Source organism: Parambassis ranga, chromosome 5 (assembly GCF_900634625.1).
Source record: "Parambassis ranga chromosome 5, fParRan2.1, whole genome shotgun sequence".
NCBI classification, from domain to species: domain Eukaryota; kingdom Metazoa; phylum Chordata; class Actinopteri; family Ambassidae; genus Parambassis; species Parambassis ranga.
In genome coordinates, this window is record NC_041026.1 from 31,088,808 (window position 1) to 31,109,623 (window position 20,816).

At 42.9% G+C, this 20,816-nt stretch overlaps 1 protein-coding gene across 1 annotated transcript in view; it reads left to right on the forward strand.

Moving 5' to 3' along the window:
* Nucleotides 1–20,816, forward strand: part of LOC114435948 (receptor-type tyrosine-protein phosphatase gamma-like) — a 234,170-nt gene that overhangs the window by 24,927 nt on the left and 188,427 nt on the right. The window lies entirely within an intron of this gene.

Here is a 20,816-nt window from a genome sequence, read left to right on the forward strand (position 1 = left end):
AGCGCGCAATGCTTCATCCTCATCCTCAGACTCTGACCCCCATCAGTCCGGCTGCACTGTCCTCTCTGTCGCCCGCAGCATGCAGCTTTCTGTCCAGTTTGCCGACATGAACCAAAAACTTTAGCTTTTGATCAAAGATTTTGTATTGACGGTAAGAGCTCTAACTCCAGTGACTATTTACCATCATACACATGTACATAACCACACAATGAGACAAGCGATAAGGAGAGTCAGACATCTGCTGTAAACATGATCTTTTGTCATTGTAAGAAGACTGACTTTTTCCTGGCTTGTTTTATCCAGCAGAGTGAATAAACACGTAAAGTACAGTTGTGTAATCCACTGATTTCAACAATGTAACTGTATTCTAATTACATCTATTTAGACTGTAACGGAATACAGTTAGTCATATTTTGTATTCTAATTATGTAACGTACATGTAATCCGTTACTCCCCAACACTGGTAATATATGACTTAAGCTCATGGCTTTTTCTGAGATTAATGTCAGACTTTTATTTTATTTTGTCAGTGGCCCTAATCCTCTTCCTGGCTTGTGGTATTCACTTAATTATTAACTTTGGTGAAGTTACCATGGTAAGTCAAAGTCAAAGTCAGCTTTATTGTCAAATCTGCTATATGTGCTGGACATACAGAGAATCGAAATTGCGTTACTCTTCACTCCGCAACATATAACATATAACTAAAAACTAAAGATAAATATAAAGTGTAAAAAAATGTACCTACAATGAGGCCAGTCCAGGAGAGGTCCTTAGTGATGTGCACACCCAGAAACTTGGTGCTGCTCACCTGCTCCACAGCAGCACCATCGATGGTCAGAGGGGTGTGCCGACTCTCCTGTAGTCCACAACCATCTCCTTTGTCTTCTCCACATTCAGGGAGAGGTTGTGGTCTCTGCACCACTCGGCCAGAAGGTGCACCTCATTCCTGTAGTTTGTTTCATCTCCACCGTAGATGAGACCCACCACAGTTGTGTCGTCCGCAAACTTCACAAAGATGTTGGAGTTGTGTGTTGGCGTGCAGTCATGGGTAAGCAGAGTGAAGAGGAGGGGGCTTAGCACACATCCTTGGGGAGTCCCGGTGTTCATTGTGATGGTGCTGGATGTGTTTCTGCCGACCCGCACTGTCTGAGGTCTCCCGGTGAGGAAGTCCAGCAGCCAGTTGCACAGCAAGGAGTTCAGCCCCAGCTGGTCCAGTTTGTTGATGAGCTGCTGTGGGATGATGGTGTTGAATGCTGAGCTGAAGTCTATGAACAGCATTCAAACGTATGAGTCTTTATTTTCCAGGTGGGTGAGAGCTGTGTGGAGTGCTGTGGAAACAGTATCACTGGTTGACCGGTTGGGCCAGGGAGGGCCGTCTTGATGTGTTTCATGACTAACAGTTCTCCCCCCCCCCCCCCCCCCCCCCGAAAATTTGTATTGAAGATTTGCCGATTCCTGCATTCTGGTGGATTTCAACACCTATTTTACCTACAGAAGTAAAGGCTTAACTCAATAACTATTACTGAGAGATTTAATAATGCAATGATGACAAATACAAAACAAACTGAAAACAAAACAGTTTTGTCAGCCTAATGGTTTACATCTGTTGTCTACCTCTGTGCCACCATGATTTTAACCACAAAAAACACATTTCTGTTTCACTGTACTCCCAATGAGACCATCAGCTTGACTGTCAGATTTTAGAGAAAGACTTCACAGAACATATTCTTCTTCTTTCATTGAGGATAGGAGAGAGAGGAGAAGAAATGTCTCTCCTTCATCCTCTCTGTCCTGTCTCCCGGACAGAGAGGATGAAGGAGAGACAGAGGAACAAACATGCACAAACATTACAGAAAACAAACATGGCAGGTTGCAAAATGGATAATATGATGATAAATGATATAAAAAAGAAAATCCCCATTGTCTATATTTTTTAAATTAAACTAACATAAGGCATGTAACTAGAGCACTACAATTGTACAGGACCAAACATATGTCCTTGCTTATTCACACAAAACAAAAATATTTCACTGTACTAAAATAGGACTGCATTTTATACGTAAATATAATTCTTTGTTAGCAATGATAGTGCTTTCAGATTTTAATAAGCAGCATAAAAGGTTGTACACACTTTGGGCAACTAGTATTTCTGATTCTGATTCTGATTCTGATTGATACCTGTGTGATGGTCCAGGCTGTGTGGCAAGTGAAGAGAGGCTAAATAGATGATTAATATGGATGAAAAATAATCATTCCCACATTTTACTGTGTATTTAACTCATAAAACCAGCTGGCAGTATTCTTACTTTAGTTTAATGTTAATCAGCCTGTCATTGATGACTTATGTTAGCAGACAGTAGCTCACTTGTTCGCTAACCAACCAGCTAGAGCACCGCATCATGGATGGACATTATAAAAACACAGCGCGCAGCATCAAACTCTCAGTCCAGCATCAGACTACAGTCCTCTGTCTCTCTGCCTGCAGCACTGCTGTCTGTCCGGTTTGGCCCCAAAACTTCTGTGTTGTTTAACAGTAAGATCTCTCACTCCTTCGATCATTCATGCTGCTATACACAAACACGCAGTGATGCACGCTTTTAGGACAGAGTGAGACCTCCCTCCTCCACTCCCTGTCATTCCATTTGGAGACCCAGAGGTGAGCTGTCCCCCGCGCTCCCTCCCCTTCTCACACAGCTTCTTCTCATACATACAAACCGCCGAGCAGATTATTTTTTTTCCAACTGCTCGTGCCGCCCCCTGTGTGATGCGACTGCCCGGTTTGCCTGTGCCCAAAACCGCCACTACTTGCCCTAGGTATATGCCAAAACGTCCACTGACCTTCATGGAACGTGTGCTTGCAGCTGAATGTCAGACCTCACCTGGCAACAAGAAATTCTATTTTCTGATTGGCTGATAGGTCGCTAATTGCTACAGCTGTCAGTGCACAGTACGCTGTCGGGTTGTCTGGTTAACTAGCGGCTATAACTTGTTAGAGGTGTGTGCAGTCAGACGACACACTCATGGGGCGCTCATGGCTCGCTTCACTTCGTCAGTCATCCTGGAAAACTACACCATGCACAAACATACCGGCGCTGCAGAACCTGCTCACCGGACCAGCAGTTTATTCCCTCGGTGTTGCCACCAGCAGTGGCCGACCATCTCTAGCAGCTTAGCAGCGCTCAGCTACAGAGCACGTCCAGGCAGAGAGGGCATGTTGTGGATCATGTGACCGACCAACGTAGCTCTAAGTTATTATTATATCGTTCCATTTACTATTACTTTGGGCCACACAGACAGAGTGGCACACACAATAACTAGGGGTGGAATGGTTCACCAAATCCATGGTTCAGTTCGTATCACAGTTCTGAGGTCACGGTTTTCGGTTCGGTTCGGATTACATTGTTGAGGTTTTTTCTACTTTAAACACTCTGGAAATACCAGATGAGCATAAAATACATAGCCTATTTATCCAACATTCAACATATTTAAGAATTAGTTCAGTGTTTCCCCTAATATTATATCAGAATATCAGAAGGTCAAGCCAATTTGATTTCTTTTAAATTTCTAACAAGCACCAGATCACAACAGAAGCCTTTTAAGATAACCTTTCCTATAGAACAGCTCTATACCTTGTTCTTTTATTAACCAAACTAAACAGCTCATGTTATTTATCTTATTTGCACAGCAGCATGTCATTTCTGTCTCTCCATGGTTGTGCGTTTACAATTCACCACTGTTGTCTGCGCACAGAGGCACGATGTGCGTACACACAGACACATGCACAGACACACACACCGTCGGACAGAGAACGTGTGTTGCTTTGTCCACCATTGCTGATAGTTGGATAGCCTGAACTTTATGACTATGCTAGGCTAAGCTAACGGTACTGATGCCTGTGTTTTTCATTTTATTTTTGCCATTTGAAATATGCTATTTACATTCCGCTCTGTAAGCATTGACAGGCCCAACGGCAGCTTTGCTCTCCCTGTTCAAGAAACTATTAAACCTCTTAAAAGTCCTCCTCTCCACTCTTACCAGTTTTTTTTACCCTAAGACCTCATTTATCTTTACTAGGATTTAGTCTTAATTATAAGGGGAAATTCTTAGAAAATGTCATAATTCTAAGAATTTTCTTAGAATTTCACCACTAAGGGAGGAGTAGCTTTGAGGCTCTAGCAAACATTTAGATCTGCATAAACTTCCAGTTGCAAATACAGACAAAAAAATATGTCAACATGAGTGTATGCGAATTGAGCAAGGCAGGTGCCAGTCCTTGGGGCAGCAGCTATTCAACTACAGTAATGAAGGAGGGTGGAAAAAGTGGCATGTGTGAAGCACAGCAGAGACACTTTGGACTAGATGTGTAAACACCTACACACTTGTCAGGTTCCTCGTGGCAAAAATTGAACAGGTTTAAACACGAGTGTAGTATGATTTAAAGCATGTCCAACATGGGATCAGGAACACGCCTTCTGTGAGCTTTGTGGACCCCTGCTTGTGACTGTTTAACAATGCCTCTGTCCATGCTCAGACAAACTTGGCCATACTTGCTTATCTGACAGGTATTACCACTCTGTAGGTGGTGACCTCCAATAGGTCCTGACAGATATACTGTAGGGTAACCCATGTGCCAGACCAGACACACTGTTTGGACTGTACACCCTGATCGGTGCTGCAGTGAAATGTTACAAGTTGTGAATGCCTCTCAGTGTTTGTAAATGCATTTTTTTTTCATGTTTACAATGAACCAGTAGTTCTGTTTGGACCATGCAAGGGCAATTGGTAATGGATTTATTTTTGTTATGGGTTAAGGGGTAACAAACTTTGTCTGTCAAGAGAATCCCAGTAGACAAAAATGATGGTTACATAATAGTGCCATGAAATTACCTTTGCTTACAATATAGAGAAAATGAGCTTAACATTACAAACCAGGAGTCACTTCCCAGTGTCAACTAGTTACTATACCATGTGTGTCAAACTAAGTGAGCATTTCTGAGTGTTTTGGCTTGTTGTTTATGTGCAGCTGTCCGTCTGCTAAATGTTGAAATGTCAGCCATCTCTCTGAGACCTCTCCTAAAGCACTGTCTCTTTGTTGTGGCCAGCCAAACTGATGAATATGTATTGTTTGACATTTGGTAGATCAACATGCTGACAGTTCAGCTTGATATTATCTTTTCTATTTTCTATTATCCACTCCAAAACCCCTCAACAAAGTTGCACAGAGGTGCCTTCGTGTCAGTGGATGACCAGAAATGATGACCATGCAGTGTAAAGTTCAGAGATTCCGCTTCAAATACAAACCTACAACAGTGTCAATGCATGGCAAAGCTTTCTGGAGCTGAGTTACAATTTTTTTGTTGATTCATTGCATCAGTAAGGTCGAGTGACTTAAAAGGAAAAAAAAATAAATACAAAGGTTATTTATTCAGTCATGAATTCATTTACGTATTATTTATCTTTTTAAACGTAATATAAAATATAAGCCGGCTCAACCTTTTACTCACAGCCACATGCTCTAGCTATTTAACTGCATTTGTCTGCAGTTGTTTTAGTCTGCACATCATCTAAAGAAAGCCAGCAGATCAGCAAAACAGTTATGTGACTGCTGATTGTAAATAATAGTGGCTTCCCACGGAAAATGCAAACATTTGGAATAAAGTGTTTTTAATGTCAAGCTTTTGTAAAACTAGTTTTGTAAGGTCTCCCTGTCTCCCCTCCCGAGTCTCTCAGACAACTATTCTATTTCTATTTCCCCAGGGACACACCTCCGCCCCATGCCAGATTCAATATTACCATTTTTGCTTAGCCTTATGGCTGATGTTGACTGTCCAGTCTGTTATGTTATGGGGGGAGTTTGGACCCAAATGCAGACGCGGAGACTGAGGTGAACTAAAAGTGAGCTTTTAATAAAGCCGAAATGGCAAACAACATAAAATTCTAGAATGCAAAGTACAAATCAAAGGTGTAAAAAGCAACTAACTAAACCAACAAGAAGAAACAAGTAAAAAACAAACCAAACCTAACAGAGAGCCAAAAGGGATGATGGGAACACACACACGACACGCCATGGATAAACGGACGGACTAACAAGAACAAAGGGGAGCACAGGACTTAAATACAGAAGGGTAACAAGACACAGGTGAGACACATCAGGGTGGGGCAAGCAATCCTAAAGGCGGGAAACACAAGGAAGTAAAACACACAGGAACACAAGGGGAAACATGGACTTTCAAAATAAAACAGGAAACACAAGACACAACTGCAAACACACAGATCACAGACTCAGGGCAGGAATGAAAACTAAACAGAAAACAAATCAAGAAACACAGAATCCTAACACAGTGCCCCTCATAGAAACTCAAAAACTGCTGCATTCCAAGACAAATCAAATTATTGTGCTTTATGTTCATTAAAACAAGGATTATAGACACATCATGCAGAGGTAGTAATATAGTAAAGAACATAATACGCACTGTGCTGTGCTTAAAGACATCCATTGTCAATAATCTACTAATTAACCTGTAAGGGGACTGTAATTAGTTTGACACAATTAGTTTCACAGCAAGCCTTTGTTTTCAATGCCATATTTTATTTTCACTAGTGACATTAAATGTTCTGACTCCATGGGTATGAAACCTATTAGTGCTAATGAATCTGTAATGCATACACAAATATGGACATTGCCTAATTTAGTCAAGTGTTATTAATCCCAGTTACTCAGTTCTTTTGTCCACTTTATTCCTGATACATAGTCCTCAGAATGTCCTCTGAAAATATTTATCCCTCACAGAATTTGAAGTGACTCATCGATGGTTATTGGTAAAGCTTACCATAGTGCATGAGGAATTCTTGAGTATCTGCTTGTAAAGCTCCCTCTGATGCAGGTTCACGTATATAGCCACAGCCTCAGCCTCTGTGTGATGGCAACATTGTTTGATTGCTATCTAGCTCCTGGTTCAAATCTATTGCCTGCCTGCTACAATGCATAATGCTATCTCTGCAGGGGAGAGGAAATGGAAAAACTATGGACTATGGAATAGAAGTACACACATGCACATTTATGTACAAACTCTAGGCACTGTTTGCACAAAGTCAACAAGGATAACAAACATATATATTACATGCAATCATTTGTCCACTTAAAGCTTTAATAATCTCTAAATAGTCATTGCAATTAATATTATTTTATGTTAGCAATATCAACCTACAGCAAACAGACAGGACAGACACACTGAAATAGAGGTTACAATGTATACACACTGAAAACTGGTCATTGGCAGAAACAAAAGAGCAAAGGGGACTGGTGGATCCTTATATGACAAAAGAGGAATGCAGAAACAGGCAGGCAGATGTAAGTGAATGAACAACTCACAAATCTTCATATCTGAATAGCTGGAATGCAGAATAGCTTTTCTTCATCTCTTTAGAACTTTATCTGATAACCCATGTGTTATGTTAATGTTGATGTTACCATACTACATACAGAGGTATGTGTTCTAGGGCTGGGCAATTAATTGAAATTCAATTTCAATTTCGATTTTGGCTTCCTACGATTATGAAAACAAGATAATCGACATAAAACGATTATTGTGCCAAGTGCCTTGCACGCATGTTTCTCTCATTCTCTCCTGTGACGTAAACGTAAAAGACGTGCACAATCAGCACCGTTAGCAACCTGGGGTTCGAGGGGGCTGATAAAATTAGTCGACCAATCAGAATTTTGGTCAAGCCAGAACATATCGACTAATAAATCGACCAGTCGACTGGGAGATTACAGCCCTAATTATCTCAAACGTACGACTGGCGGCTGAACTCAACGGCTCCACTTATCGTCACCTGTCTGCACTCATCTCTAAAGACAGACCATGTCAACAGACTGGTGTTTCTGAGGAAGATTGCGAGGAGTTAGTAATTTAATTTTGTCAGTTTAATAAAAAAATAAAAATGAACATTAGTCGTTGTGTGAAAAAGAAAAGCCTGTTTCAAGTTTAATAAATAAAAGACAATTTTCAAATCCATGAATAATCATTTTGAATAATCGTGATTTCAATTTGAATCATAATACTCGCAATTATGATTTTTGCATTAATCGAGCGGCCCTAATATGTTCCATCATGGTCCTTTGCCATCACAACACTGAGGGGACCTTATCTGTGATCCAGTGCTTAAGAATATTTTTCCTGGCACAAAATGTCAAGACATTATATAGTTTTTTCCGATACATATCAGTAACACAACCATTGGGAAGACCTAGAAGAAGGGAAACCGGATTGAGATCAAGCCTTTTTCTCTATCTGTGTAACAGTCATATCAGCAAATCTCTGACCTGAAAGTAACGAAAAAGGTCAGTTCTTGATATGTCATATTTTTCCATAACCTGATTGAAGGTCATGAGGGTAGAACCAACAAAGAGATCACCCAGGGAAATGATTCCCTTAGCTGTCCAGCCTGTAAAAGTTCTGTCTAAGGTTCCTGGGAGAAAATCAGGGTTATCAGTGATCGGGGTGAAAACTGATGTAAGCCCCGATCTGCCTTCCATACGCTGTATGATCCGCCATGCTCTAATGGTATTAATCGTAATTGGGTTGCTGCAAAGCTTTTTGATACATTTCAGTTTTAAAAATAAAAAGCTATTTTTTAGAGGACAGTTGGATATGGAGTTTTCAATATCAAGCCAGATTGAGGAAGCATCATCTTTGATCCAATCAGCTAAGTTTTTTCACTATGATTGAATAAGATGGGAATCATTTGTATTGGATAAGCAGACGCAAAAGGACATTCATTTTCAGAAGCGAGATCTGGCCCAGCCATGATATGGGAAAATTGTTCCATCTCTACAAATCTTGTTTTATTGTATCAAATAGTGGGTTAAAGTTAGCATGAAATAACTGATTAAATTTAGGTGCAATATATATACCCAAATATATAAAACCAGTAGAGGACCAATTCAATGGAAAGGGATTAGGATTATCTGATGGTTGTTGTAAATTACCTAGAGGCATTGCCTCTGATTTGGAAAAATTAAGTTTACAACTAGAAAAGGCAGCAAACCGATCAGTAATCTCAATAAGCTGAGGGACTGATTCAGAGGGGTTTAACATAAACAACAACACATCATCTGCATATAATGAAATTTTATGAGATTTGTCTTCCACATCCAGTCCCACCACCAAAGGGTCTCACCTGATAGCTTCCACTAAAGGCTCAATAGCCACTGTAAATAAAAGTGGTGACAGAGGGCAGCCCTGTCTGGTACCCCTCCGGACCACAAAATTTGTGGACCTAAGTCCGTTGGTCAGAACTCCATTGGTTCTGTACACAGGACCTTTACCCATTTAACAAAATCATCATCTAGTCCGAACCGATCAAGACCATTCGACACGGTCAGAAGCTTTTTTCGCATCTAGGGAAATCACAAGACCATCTATTATCTGCTGTTCAGAAAACTGGATAACATTTCTCCTAATGTTGTTATAAGAATTATGGCCTTAATAAAGCCAGTTTGATCCTCCTTCACTATAATTGGTAAAAGGCCTTCTAAGTGTTTTGCCAAGACTTTGGAAAGGATTTTTAAATCCACATTCAGCAGAGAGATCGGCCTATATGAGGTGCAATCCTCAGAGTATTTCCCTTTTTTGAGAATTAGTGAAATGTTGGCTTCCCTTAGTGATGTAGTGGGAGGGTGCCACATTCAAAAGAAAGATTAAACATATTTATCATAGGCTCTAATAAAATATTTTGAAATTCCTTATAGAACTCACTACCATAACCGTCACTGCCTGGTGCTTTGCCTGATTAAATAAGTTGAATGGCCTCACGCAGTTCAGCTAAGATCGGGGCATTTAATTTAGATTTCTGATCTTGTGATATAGTTGGGAGATCAAGTTTAGAGAAAAAAGCTTCCATTAGAGTTTTAGCATTGTCAGCTTTTTCTGACTGATATAAGTTAGTGTAGAAATCTCTAAAAGTATCATTAATTATTTAAGAATCAGAGGAACAAGTCCCTGACCCATCTAAAATGGACTAATTAATTTGAGAAGCTCTACACTTTTTTGTTAAATTGGCTAAATATCTCCCTGGTTTGTCCCCATGTTCAAATAATCTTTGGTTTCCATATCCTAATTTGTCCCCAACCTTTTTCGTTAGCAATTTCTTTCAGTTTAGCTGCTCTAGGTTTCCTAATATACTGTATTTTCATGACTATAAGGCGCACCTAAAAGTCTAAAATTTTCTCAAAAGTCGGCCTTGCGCCTTTTAATGCGGTGCGCCTTGTGTATGGGTTGAGTACCAGACACGGGGACGTAACACGTACACTACGTACGCTGGCAGCAATTCACCAATCAGCTTCACGCTACGGTACTGGCGCAGCAACTTCCAGCGGATTACAAAGAAAAGCTGGCCAGCTTCCGCGTCTACTGCAGTGACAAAATTGCCAGCAAAAACATCCAGCCCAGCCACTTCACCAACATGGATGATGTCCCCCTTACTTTCGACATCCCCATGAACCAAACTGTGGAGAGAACGGGGACCAGCACGGTATCAATACGGGCCACGGGGCACGAGAAGTCAGCGTTCGCTGTTGTTCTCAGTTGCCATGGTAATGGACAGAAACTTCCGTCTATGGAAGAGGAAGACGCTGCCTAAAGAAAAGTTTCCAGCAGGAGTCTTCGTTAAGGAGAAACAAGGAGACGAGGAGAAAATGGGAGAGTGGCTCAGGGAAGTTTATGTAAAGAGACTGGATGTTTTTTTTCACGCATCACCCTCGCTGCCAATCCGCAACTCCGCGTGCGCCCGTCTCACCGCCGGTGTAAAAAACCAGGCGAAGCAGTAATCCCGGGAGGGTTAACAAAGAACTCCAACCGCTGGACATCGGTGTAAACAGGGCGTTCAAAGTAAAGTTGCAAGCGGTGTGGGAGCGATGGATGGCAGACAGCAAGCACAGCTTTTCTGGGAGGCAGCGCCGGGTAAGTGTGAATGGATTGTGGATGCGTGGACTCATGTTTCTGCAGTGACTGTTGCCCGAGCTTTTGTGAAAGCCGGCATAATTTCCAAACAACACTAATAATAATTTCCGAACAGCCAGCCGGCAACGTGTGTGGCTGTGACTCTGACAGCGATGAGAGGGAAGCTGGCAGGTTTGAACTCGCGCAGTTGTTTCCTGTTTATTGTTGTAATAAATATTCTGTAGAGTCAGCCACTGGTAAAGAGGAATCACTGTGGTGCATCTGATTAAAATGCGGGACAACGTATATCCGAAGATGGTCTTTATTTATTAATAAAAGATAAAGTTGGAATCACAACAGGCATTCAGCAGCAGCCACTACTCTGCCCATAGAAACACACGCTGTTTCTCTGTCGCTGCCACCATCGAGAGAGGCTGCACCGGCTCTCCTCACTGATATCCAGCCGGTTTTTACTGAATCACTGCTGATAGAGATGTGAGCGGCTTGCGGAGGATGCGGAGCGGTTTCCTGGGTTTTCACTTCTGCAGTGCAACGTAACTCTCTGTCTTAAAGCTCAGACGCGAGGGTCCGAGCGTACGTCACTGCAGCTCAGAGCACAACAAGAAAAACACCACACAGGCGCGGCATGTGAAACTTGCCGAAAATTGTACATACACATTTCAAATTGTTATGCAGAATAACGTGTGAGTAACAAACTGCTGCATCTCTATTATGTAATTATTGTGAGCTACAGCGCTATATGCAGCGGGTAATCAAACTATATACAAAGTTGTTCCTTCACAACAATAAAGTTCGACTTAACTCACTGTTTTGCTCCCATTACCTTTTTATTTATGTACTGGTATGTTTTAGCGTAGCATGCGCCTTATAATATGGTGCACCTTGTGTATGTGCTGAGGACAGAAATAGACCCTGTAACTGACACTGCGCCTTATAATGCGGTGCGCTTTATGGTCGCGAAAATACGGTAGTCCCTTTCTGATATACTTGACCTTTTTTTTAATAAGATTTGTTGTTTCATGTTTTTACGTCTTTTGGCAGCAGTATAGGATATGATCAACCCACTGGCATAAGCCTTGGAGGTTTCCCAGAGTAGGGATGAGTTGGTAGCCGAGGGAGAGTTAGAGGCGAAGAAATGCTTGAATTCTGTAGTAAAAAATGATGTGAATTTTTGATCTTTTAGGATTGAGGGGTCCATTCTCCAACTCGTAGGTTCCTAAGGATTTTTTTAACTTTAATATTCATATAAACTGCTGCGTGATCTGATATTGTTATGCTTCCAGTTGAACAGGAAACAACTAATTCTGTAAGCTGTTTTGGAGCAAAAAAGTAATCAATTCTTGTATGGCAATTGTGAGGATTAGAAAAAAAAGGTGAATTCCTTATCCGCAGGGTGAAGTGTCCTATAGACATCCACATAACCAAAGTCCTCACAAAGACCAATGATTTGTTTTGACTGTTTTGATAGGGCTAAAGCACCACGAGGAAACCTGTCCATCAAAGGATTCATAAGGCAATTAAAGTCACCTCCTACAATAGTATTTTCCAATGCAAGATCAGATAATTTGGCAAAAGCCTCTGTAAAAAAGTGGAAGTAGACATTTTGACACTTTAACTGGTAAATTTTTCCTAATGAGTCTTGGCACTCCTCTGCTTTTGGTGGTGAAAGATGAGAAATAAACTTGATCATAGCCGCACTGCTGCAGCTTAAATGTTCCTCATAATTCAAATGTGTTTCTTGCAACATAGCAATATCAATCATTTCTTTTTTTAAATATGACAATATTTTGTTCCTTTTGACAGGAGAGTGGCATCCCTTAATATTCCAAGTGCATAGCCTCAATGTGTCACAGGTCATAAGATTTTTTTACTGAAAAGATTTAGGCTCCAAAAAGTATCGCAATCTCCAAGTGAATTCAGCACCTGACAGTAACCCAGCTGATAAACAATAGACAAGCAACACAAGTAACACATAATAGACATGCCAACAGCACTGTGAAAGGAACCTCCCCCACACAGTAACCAGGGGATTAGCACTCTAACTTGGTTAGCTTCTTACAGCTCCGAACTCACACACCACTCGAGTGATAATATCCACCCTGAAGCTGGATCCATACTCCGCGAGAACAGAGAACTCCCTCCCCCCTGCAGACGTTACGCCCACAAAATGAAGTCATTTTTTATCTCGGACCGCCCATTGTGCAGCGATCTCGTGCACAGGGTCCGGGAAGAACTTTTTCTCTCAAGGCTCTGCGTCAACCATGCTGTGATTGGTCGGAATTTATTGTGGGCGTGATGAATGTGGAGAAGCGCAAGAGCTTCAGGTGCAGAACACACAGACAGAAGGAGGAAGTACTACGATGATGAGCAGCTGGCAAACAGCTCCTGGAAGGAGAAACACGGCGCACAGAGGAGAGAGTCTGTCCAAAAGGTGGCGATAAAAACTAATTCCAGTATCGAGCACGGCGTTACAGTGGCTCGCGCACATTAAACACAGGGAGACGGGATGTATTATTGCAGACAGTCATCCACACGTTCACAGAGTTAAACTCACACAGACCAGAGGTCTGCTACAGTCAGCTGCACTGATCTTCTATCTATTGTCATGCTGTGCGCCCTCTTCCCTGAACATTATCAGCTCGTTAGGCCAGGTAACCACGACTGTGCATGCAATTTACAATACAACTGTATTGTCAACCTTTAGTGTGCGACGTGCGCTGCATAGGAGGGCCGTATGAGGAGTTCTGCACACACACGTCTCGCGGAGTATGGTACCTCCGTGCCAAAAAGAACTTTTTTTTTATCTCTTACCACCCGTGGAGCGAGTTCTCTGTTCTCTGTCTCGCGGAGTGTGGAACAGCCTTTAGACAAGGATGAGCAGGCCCATAAAAATAAAAGGAGTATAAAAAAAACAAAACAATATTCCCTGTAATATTGGTTTACATACCCACATATCACATTATCAGTCACCCATGATCACCATAAACATAGGACAGCAGGGCAAAGATTTTAATTTGAAATTACTTAGTTTTAGCTATGTTTTTTTTTCCCTTATCCAGGTAACTTGCCCATAGACCAAAAATGGATTGGTGACTCACATGTGGTTCATTTAAGGTAATCAACAAAAGCCACTGCTTTAGCGGGGAAGTCAAAGCTTCTGGTCTCCCCACCGTGGATTATTTTCAACGAAGCCGGGTAGAGCATCATGTATTTGGTCCCACAAACCTTTCTTCACATCCTCAAATCCTTTTCGTTTGCGCAGCACCGTGGCTAATAAGTCCTGGAAAAACATGATGGTGGACTCCTGGTACTTCGCGGTCCCGCTAAGTCTAGCGGCGTCCAACACCCTCTGCTTGTTAGCAAAGTTGTGAAATCTGGACGGGTCACGGTTGCTGGTTCGGCCCCGGCTTGGGTGCTAGGGTGCAGTGAGCTCTTTCAATTTTAACACGGCCGGCTTTCGTCTGCATCCCGAGCAGGCTGGGGATCCAACTCTCAAAAAACTTTGTCGGGTTACTCCCCTCCGCGTCTTCTGGTAGACTAACAACTCGAACATTTTTCCTCCTGCCTCTGTTCTCGAGGTTGTCAATATGCTCAGCCATACTTTGTATTTGGTTTTCAAGCCCCTGAACCCGTGTATCCACCGACTCACAGGTATGTTCAGTCGCAGCAATCCTATGCTCTGCCTCAGTGGTTCTCTCCTCGATCTTTTTCAGCTGCTGGGCGTGTGCTTGTATCATTCAGGCATGTTAGCAGTAGCTTCTGTCTCACATGTCCTGACCGGATTTCGAGTTTCTTTTAGGGCTATCTTGTCCGGGGATCTCAAAAAATACTCATCAATATTCATATTAAAATGCCCGACGTGAGAGTTATTGCAAAAAACTGAATAGGGTGGAGTTTTGTATGAAATATCAGTGCGGTGGTGCGGAGATCAGAAAAAGTCAACCACTCTCTGTTACAACCCTCCGCTAGGGGAGAGAGGGTTGAGAACATTGACCAATCAGGACAAAGAGATTGGTTTAAAGTTGTTTACTGATTATTCAGCAAGTGATTATAATAACCAAGAATTTAACACATTACAATAATTTACAATACAAAAGGAAACGAAAAGTGGACAGGAACCCTGTCAAAGCCGTATAAGGTAAATCAAACAAAAGAACAAACAAAAGAACACACCTGATTACGGCAACAGGTGGAATAAAACAGGCCACTAAATAATCGGCCGGTGGAAGGTAAAATAAATACAATGCAACACTTTTCTATACGGATAAACTAACACAAATAGTACCAGAACGAAAAATCACAACCACGAGGTTGGAATTACATACTAAGACTTTCTTACTACCGGAACAAAAAGGGACCGCGTACCAAAAGGATTCACACAGAAGCGGTTTCCACAAAACAAGTTGCAAATGAACGTACAAATGAGGCGAACTCAATTAACCAGTTCTTACTGTTCCACACAACAAGCAAGCAATCGAATAAGCTATGCCAGAGAGAGAGAGGGGGAGAGAACTCATGCCAAACAGGGCTCCAAGTCTTTTCCCGTCGGTGTGTCGTTTCCGTCGCCTTTTCAATGGGCTTCCTGAAGTGCAGCCTGGTGATTGGTTGAGGAGCAACCCAATCACGCAGCGTCAGGTCTTCAGTCCCCCAATCCATGCAGCTCCAGCTCAGCCTGTTCAGTGTCCATTCATTAGGTTCACACATACAATCCACAAATCATACAAACGGCCCGGGGGCCGTAACACCCCCCCCCTTAAGAGGGAAGCCCATTCCGGTGTAAACAATTTTACACACGGGACAGCGCATCGGCTAAGACATTTTCTTTCCCCTTTTTATGTGCAATTTTTAGATGATAACCCTGCACAATGGTCGCCCATCTCATCAGCCGCTGGTTGTGATTATACATGCGACTAAGGAAAACCAGAGGGTTATGATCCGTATACACTAACACAGGTTCAGAGCTAGATCCGACATATACCTCAAAATGTTGGAGTGCTAATAAAAGTGCTAGAGCTTCTTTCTCTATGGTGGAATAGTTCAACTGATGTTTGCAGAATTTACGAGAATAGTAACTCACAACTCGATCTACTCCGTCAGTATCCTCCTGGAGGAGTACCGCACCAGCTGCCGTAGCGCTGGCGTCCACTTCCATCTTGAAAGGACGTGTATAATCCGGCGCGGCCAAAACAGGTGGACTGCAAAGGAGAGCTTTCACGCTTTCAAAGGCAGTTTGACACTCTGAACTCCATCGGTATTCAACCTTGGGGCTAAGCAAACAAGTTAGTGGATAAACCACAGCAGAGAAATTCTTACAGAAATTTCTATAGTATCCTACCATTCCGAGGAATCTGCGAAGAGCTTTTCTAGATTCCGGGGCAGGGAAATGAAGAATTGCCCCCACCTTAGCGTCAATCGGCTTAACTTGTCCTCGGCCAACCTGTCTTCCTAGATAGGTGACTGTAGCTTTTCCGAATTCACATTTAGCAAGATTTAATATGAGTGAGGCAGAAGCCAATCGAGTAAACACCTGTTCTAACAAACGCATATGCTCTTCCCAAGTGGAGCTGTGTACAACAAGATCATCTAAATACGCAGTACAGTTGGGAAGATCACACAGAACGGTGTTAATGAGCCGTTGGAAGGTGGCTGGGGCATTGCACATTCCAAATGCCATCACTGTATACTGTAGGAAATTGTCAGGCGTCACGAACGCCGAGATCTCAGAGGCACGCTTGGTGAGAGGCACCTGCCAATACCCTTTTAACAAATCTAGTTTTGTCACAAATGCCGAAGTGCCAATAGTATCCACACAATCCTCTATACGAGGTAATGGGTAAGCGTCAGCTACTGTTACAGCATTTACTTTTCGATAATCGGTGATGAATCGGGGAGTTCCGTCCGGTTTAATTTCCAGGAGACAAGGAGAACTCCAAGGACTGTAGCTGGGAACAGCCAATCCATTTTCCAATAAATAATTGGTTTCTGATTTCATCATTTGTCGTTTTACTGGATTCGCACGGTACGGATGCTGCTTTATAGGCTTTGCATTGCTGACATCTATGTCATGTTCAATGACCGTGGTACACGAGAGAACATCACTGACTATAGCAGGAAATTTATGAATGAGTCCTACTACGTCATCACGTTGAACGTCAGGGAGATATTTAAGGTGGTCCGGTAGCGTTGCTATGACAGCGGAATTTTTAAGACGAGCCGTAGTTGGAGCGATATGCACTGAAGGACAATCTTTAGTACATTCTTCTATGGGTGCTAAGATGGCACTGCATACAGGTGATACGGGAGAATCGTTTTGGTTCCTCTCTGTTTCACTACACTGATACTCCTTTAACATGTTGATGTGACAGACTCGAGTTTTCTTGCGGCGATCGGGTGTGCCAATAACATAGGTTGTTTCAGAGAGGCGTTCCAGCACCTCATGAGGCCCGCTAAAACGTGCAGACAGCGCAGAGCCTGGAAAAGGTAACAGGGCTAAGACTTTATCTCCAATTTTAAAGTTTCGTGATACAGCCGAACGATCAAATCTCATTTTCATCTTTTCTTGCGAAGAGGAAAGTGACTGGTGTGCCAGTGGGCGTGCACGGCACAAATGAGCACGGAGTCGTTTTACATAGTCTGCGGCATTCGTGGGAGAAACAGACACAGACAGGAACTTTTCCTGTAATACCTTAAGTGGACTGCGAAGGTTGTGTCCAAAAACTAACTCAGCTGGACTAAACCCTAGTGACTCCTGAACCGCCTCCCGTGCGGCGAACACAGCAAAGGGAACTCCCTCATCCCAGTTTTTCTCTGATTCAAAACAGAATTTCCTCAGCATGGCCTTTAACGTCTGATGCCAGCGCTCTAACGCACCCTGTGACTCTGGGTGATACGGGCTAGAAGTTATGTGTTGAACGTGTAACATGTTAAGTACCTGCTTGAATAGTTTGGAAGTGAAGTTGGCGCCTTGATCCGATTGTATTGTTTTCGGTAGCCCAAATGTAGTAAAGAATTTCGTTAACGCTTTCGCAACAGAGCTAGAGGTGATTTTCCGTAAAGGAAAAGCCTCGGGAAATCTGGTGGCAGCGCACATAACAGTAAGTAGATACTGGTTTCCACTGCGTGTGCGTGGTAAAGGGCCTACACAATCAATAATTACTTTTTCGAACGGCTCCCCCAGTGCAGGAATTGGATGGAGAGGAGCGACAGGAATTTTCTGATTTGGTTTTCCCATAATTTGGCAAGTGTGGCAGCGGCGACAATATCGGGTGACATCCCCCTTTAAGCCTGGCCAAAAGAAGTGGCGTAGAATTAGCTGATACGTTTTATTTATTCCCAAATGTCCGGACCACGGGCTTTCATGAGCCAGGGACAGAATTTGTGCTCTGTACGTGGTTGGAACGACAATTTGGTGGACAGCATTCCAATCTGCTTCCACCGAGTTGCACCATCTACGCATCAGAATTTCGTTTTCAATGTAGAATGTCGGAGTGTCACTGTTTACATTGTCGTCACTCACCACCTTGGAGAAACACTCACGTAGTGTTGAATCCGCCTTTTGAGCTTCCCACAATTTAGTACGATTTACAGGGGGAAAAGAACCAGGAGGAGAAGTGTGCTTTGGAGCGGAGACTGCACGTGTGTCGGTCTGTCCCACCTCCTCCGGAGTCTCTCCCACCTGCTCAGAGACATCATTAGTGACAAGGGTAGCAAACAAATCATCCCCCAATATGATTTCATTATCACTTCTACGAGCTTGAGCTCGAGTAATTGCACATACTGGAAACGTGTCATCTGGAGTTTCATTCGATTTATCTTCAGTAACCACAGGAGAATCTAGAATTTCTAGACTAGGCATTACCTTCCCTCCCGCAATGTCATTACACAGGAGCATCGTTACTCCCTTCACGGGGAGTGCAGGACAAACTGCAACAGGGAATTTTCCTGAAATTAAATCCGACTTTAGATGCACGAAATGCACTGCTCGGGGCACGTATTTCATTTCAACCCCCTGAATGACGGCGCTGTAGCCAGCGGCCGACAATTTAGAGAAAGCTAGACAACCTGCGATAATCAAAGATTGAGAACCTCCCGTGTCGCGGAGTATGCGTACCGGATGCTGATCCTCCGGGGATCCAGTAAGTGACACAAAACCATCCATCAAAAATGGCTTGAAACAAGCATCAGGCCGTCCATCAGAATTTGGTTCCTCAGCAATCGGAGCTCTAGTTATGAGTGAAACCGCTTTCACATGCTGCGACTGAGTTGTGCGCTCTTTTCGTTTGAGCGTTAAACAGTTTGCAATCACATGCCCTACTTGGTGACAATAGAAACATTCTCTTACTTCTTTATCAGAATGTGGCTTTTTGTAGCTAAACGAGGCACCGGCAGTGCGGGGCCTATCAGACTCAGCAGCGGAATACTTGTGAGTAAGTTTAAACTCTTCTGCTAACATAGCAGCGGCAGCGAGTGTATTTGCTTTCTGTTCGTTAATATACACAACAATACGTTCAGGCAAACAACGCTTAAACTCCTCAAGCAGTATTAACTCTCTCACAGAGGCAAAATCATGTACATCTGCTGAGGCACACCACCTATCGAAAAGTGAACTCTTCTCTCTGGCAAATTCTAAATACGATTGTGTAAGAACATGTCTGTGATTTCGGAATTTTTGTCTGTATGCCTCTGGCACTAGTTCATAAGCTTTTAGCACAGCAGCTTTGACAACCTTGTAATTCATACTGTCGTTCAGAGAGAGTGCAGTCACAACTTCCTGTGCTTTGCCATTTAATTTGCATTGCAGCAGGAGCGTCCAAAATTCTTCCGGCCACTGTAATCCAACAGCAATTCGTTCAAAGGTAGAAAAGTAGCAATCTACCTCAGCTTCTCTGAAGGCAGGCACTAAAGCAATATACTTGGTTATATCAAATGCAGTAGGAGGGTGAATGGGAAGAGACATACCCGAATCAATGGCTGGCGCGGGCAACACCGCCCGGTTCTGAGCTTCCACCTCGACTTGGCGCAGCCGCACAGCTTTGTCAGCCTCGACTTGCATCCTCCTCAACTCCAGTTCAAAGTGCCGTTCCTCTGTTTTCTGTTGAGCCTCCAGCTGCAGCCTAGCCAGGCGCATTTTTAGCCGGGCTTGTACACGGGAACTCACACTGCTTTCTGGGGAGTGAGGGTCAAAACGAGGAATCGTGAAGGGAGTATAACTCACCTCCACCTTACCGCTCACCGGGGCAGCATTCGGGGTAGCAGCAGCGTCTGCCACCTGCTCACAGCTACCAGCCTCGTCACTCTGCTGTGCAGACATGACGGTCTCGGCCACAGGCTCACCCTGCGCCGGCAGAAGGAGTCTCAATTCCACCAATTTGTTTATAATCAAACCTTTTATATCACGCTTTATTATTTGTTTAGGGTGCGTGATATTAAGAACTGCAGCAATTTTGATCAAGTTCTCCTTCTTAAATGTTTCCAATTGCTCTACAGAAGGAGCGCTAAGGAAATGAGCAATTTCCTCTGACGCCATTCTAGTTTGCACACACAAGCGGAAGCAACTGCACTCACTCAACTAATAATCACACCACTGTTTAATCAGAAAACAACCAGGTAATTCATATGATCCAAAAAGGACGAGCCCCCATTTGTTACAACCCTCCGCTAGGGGAGAGAGGGTTGAGAACATTGACCAATCAGGACAAAGAGATTGGTTTAAAGTTGTTTACTGATTATTCAGCAAGTGATTATAATAACCAAGAATTTAACACATTACAATAATTTACAATACAAAAGGAAACGAAAAGTGGACAGGAACCCTGTCAAAGCCGTATAAGGTAAATCAAACAAAAGAACAAA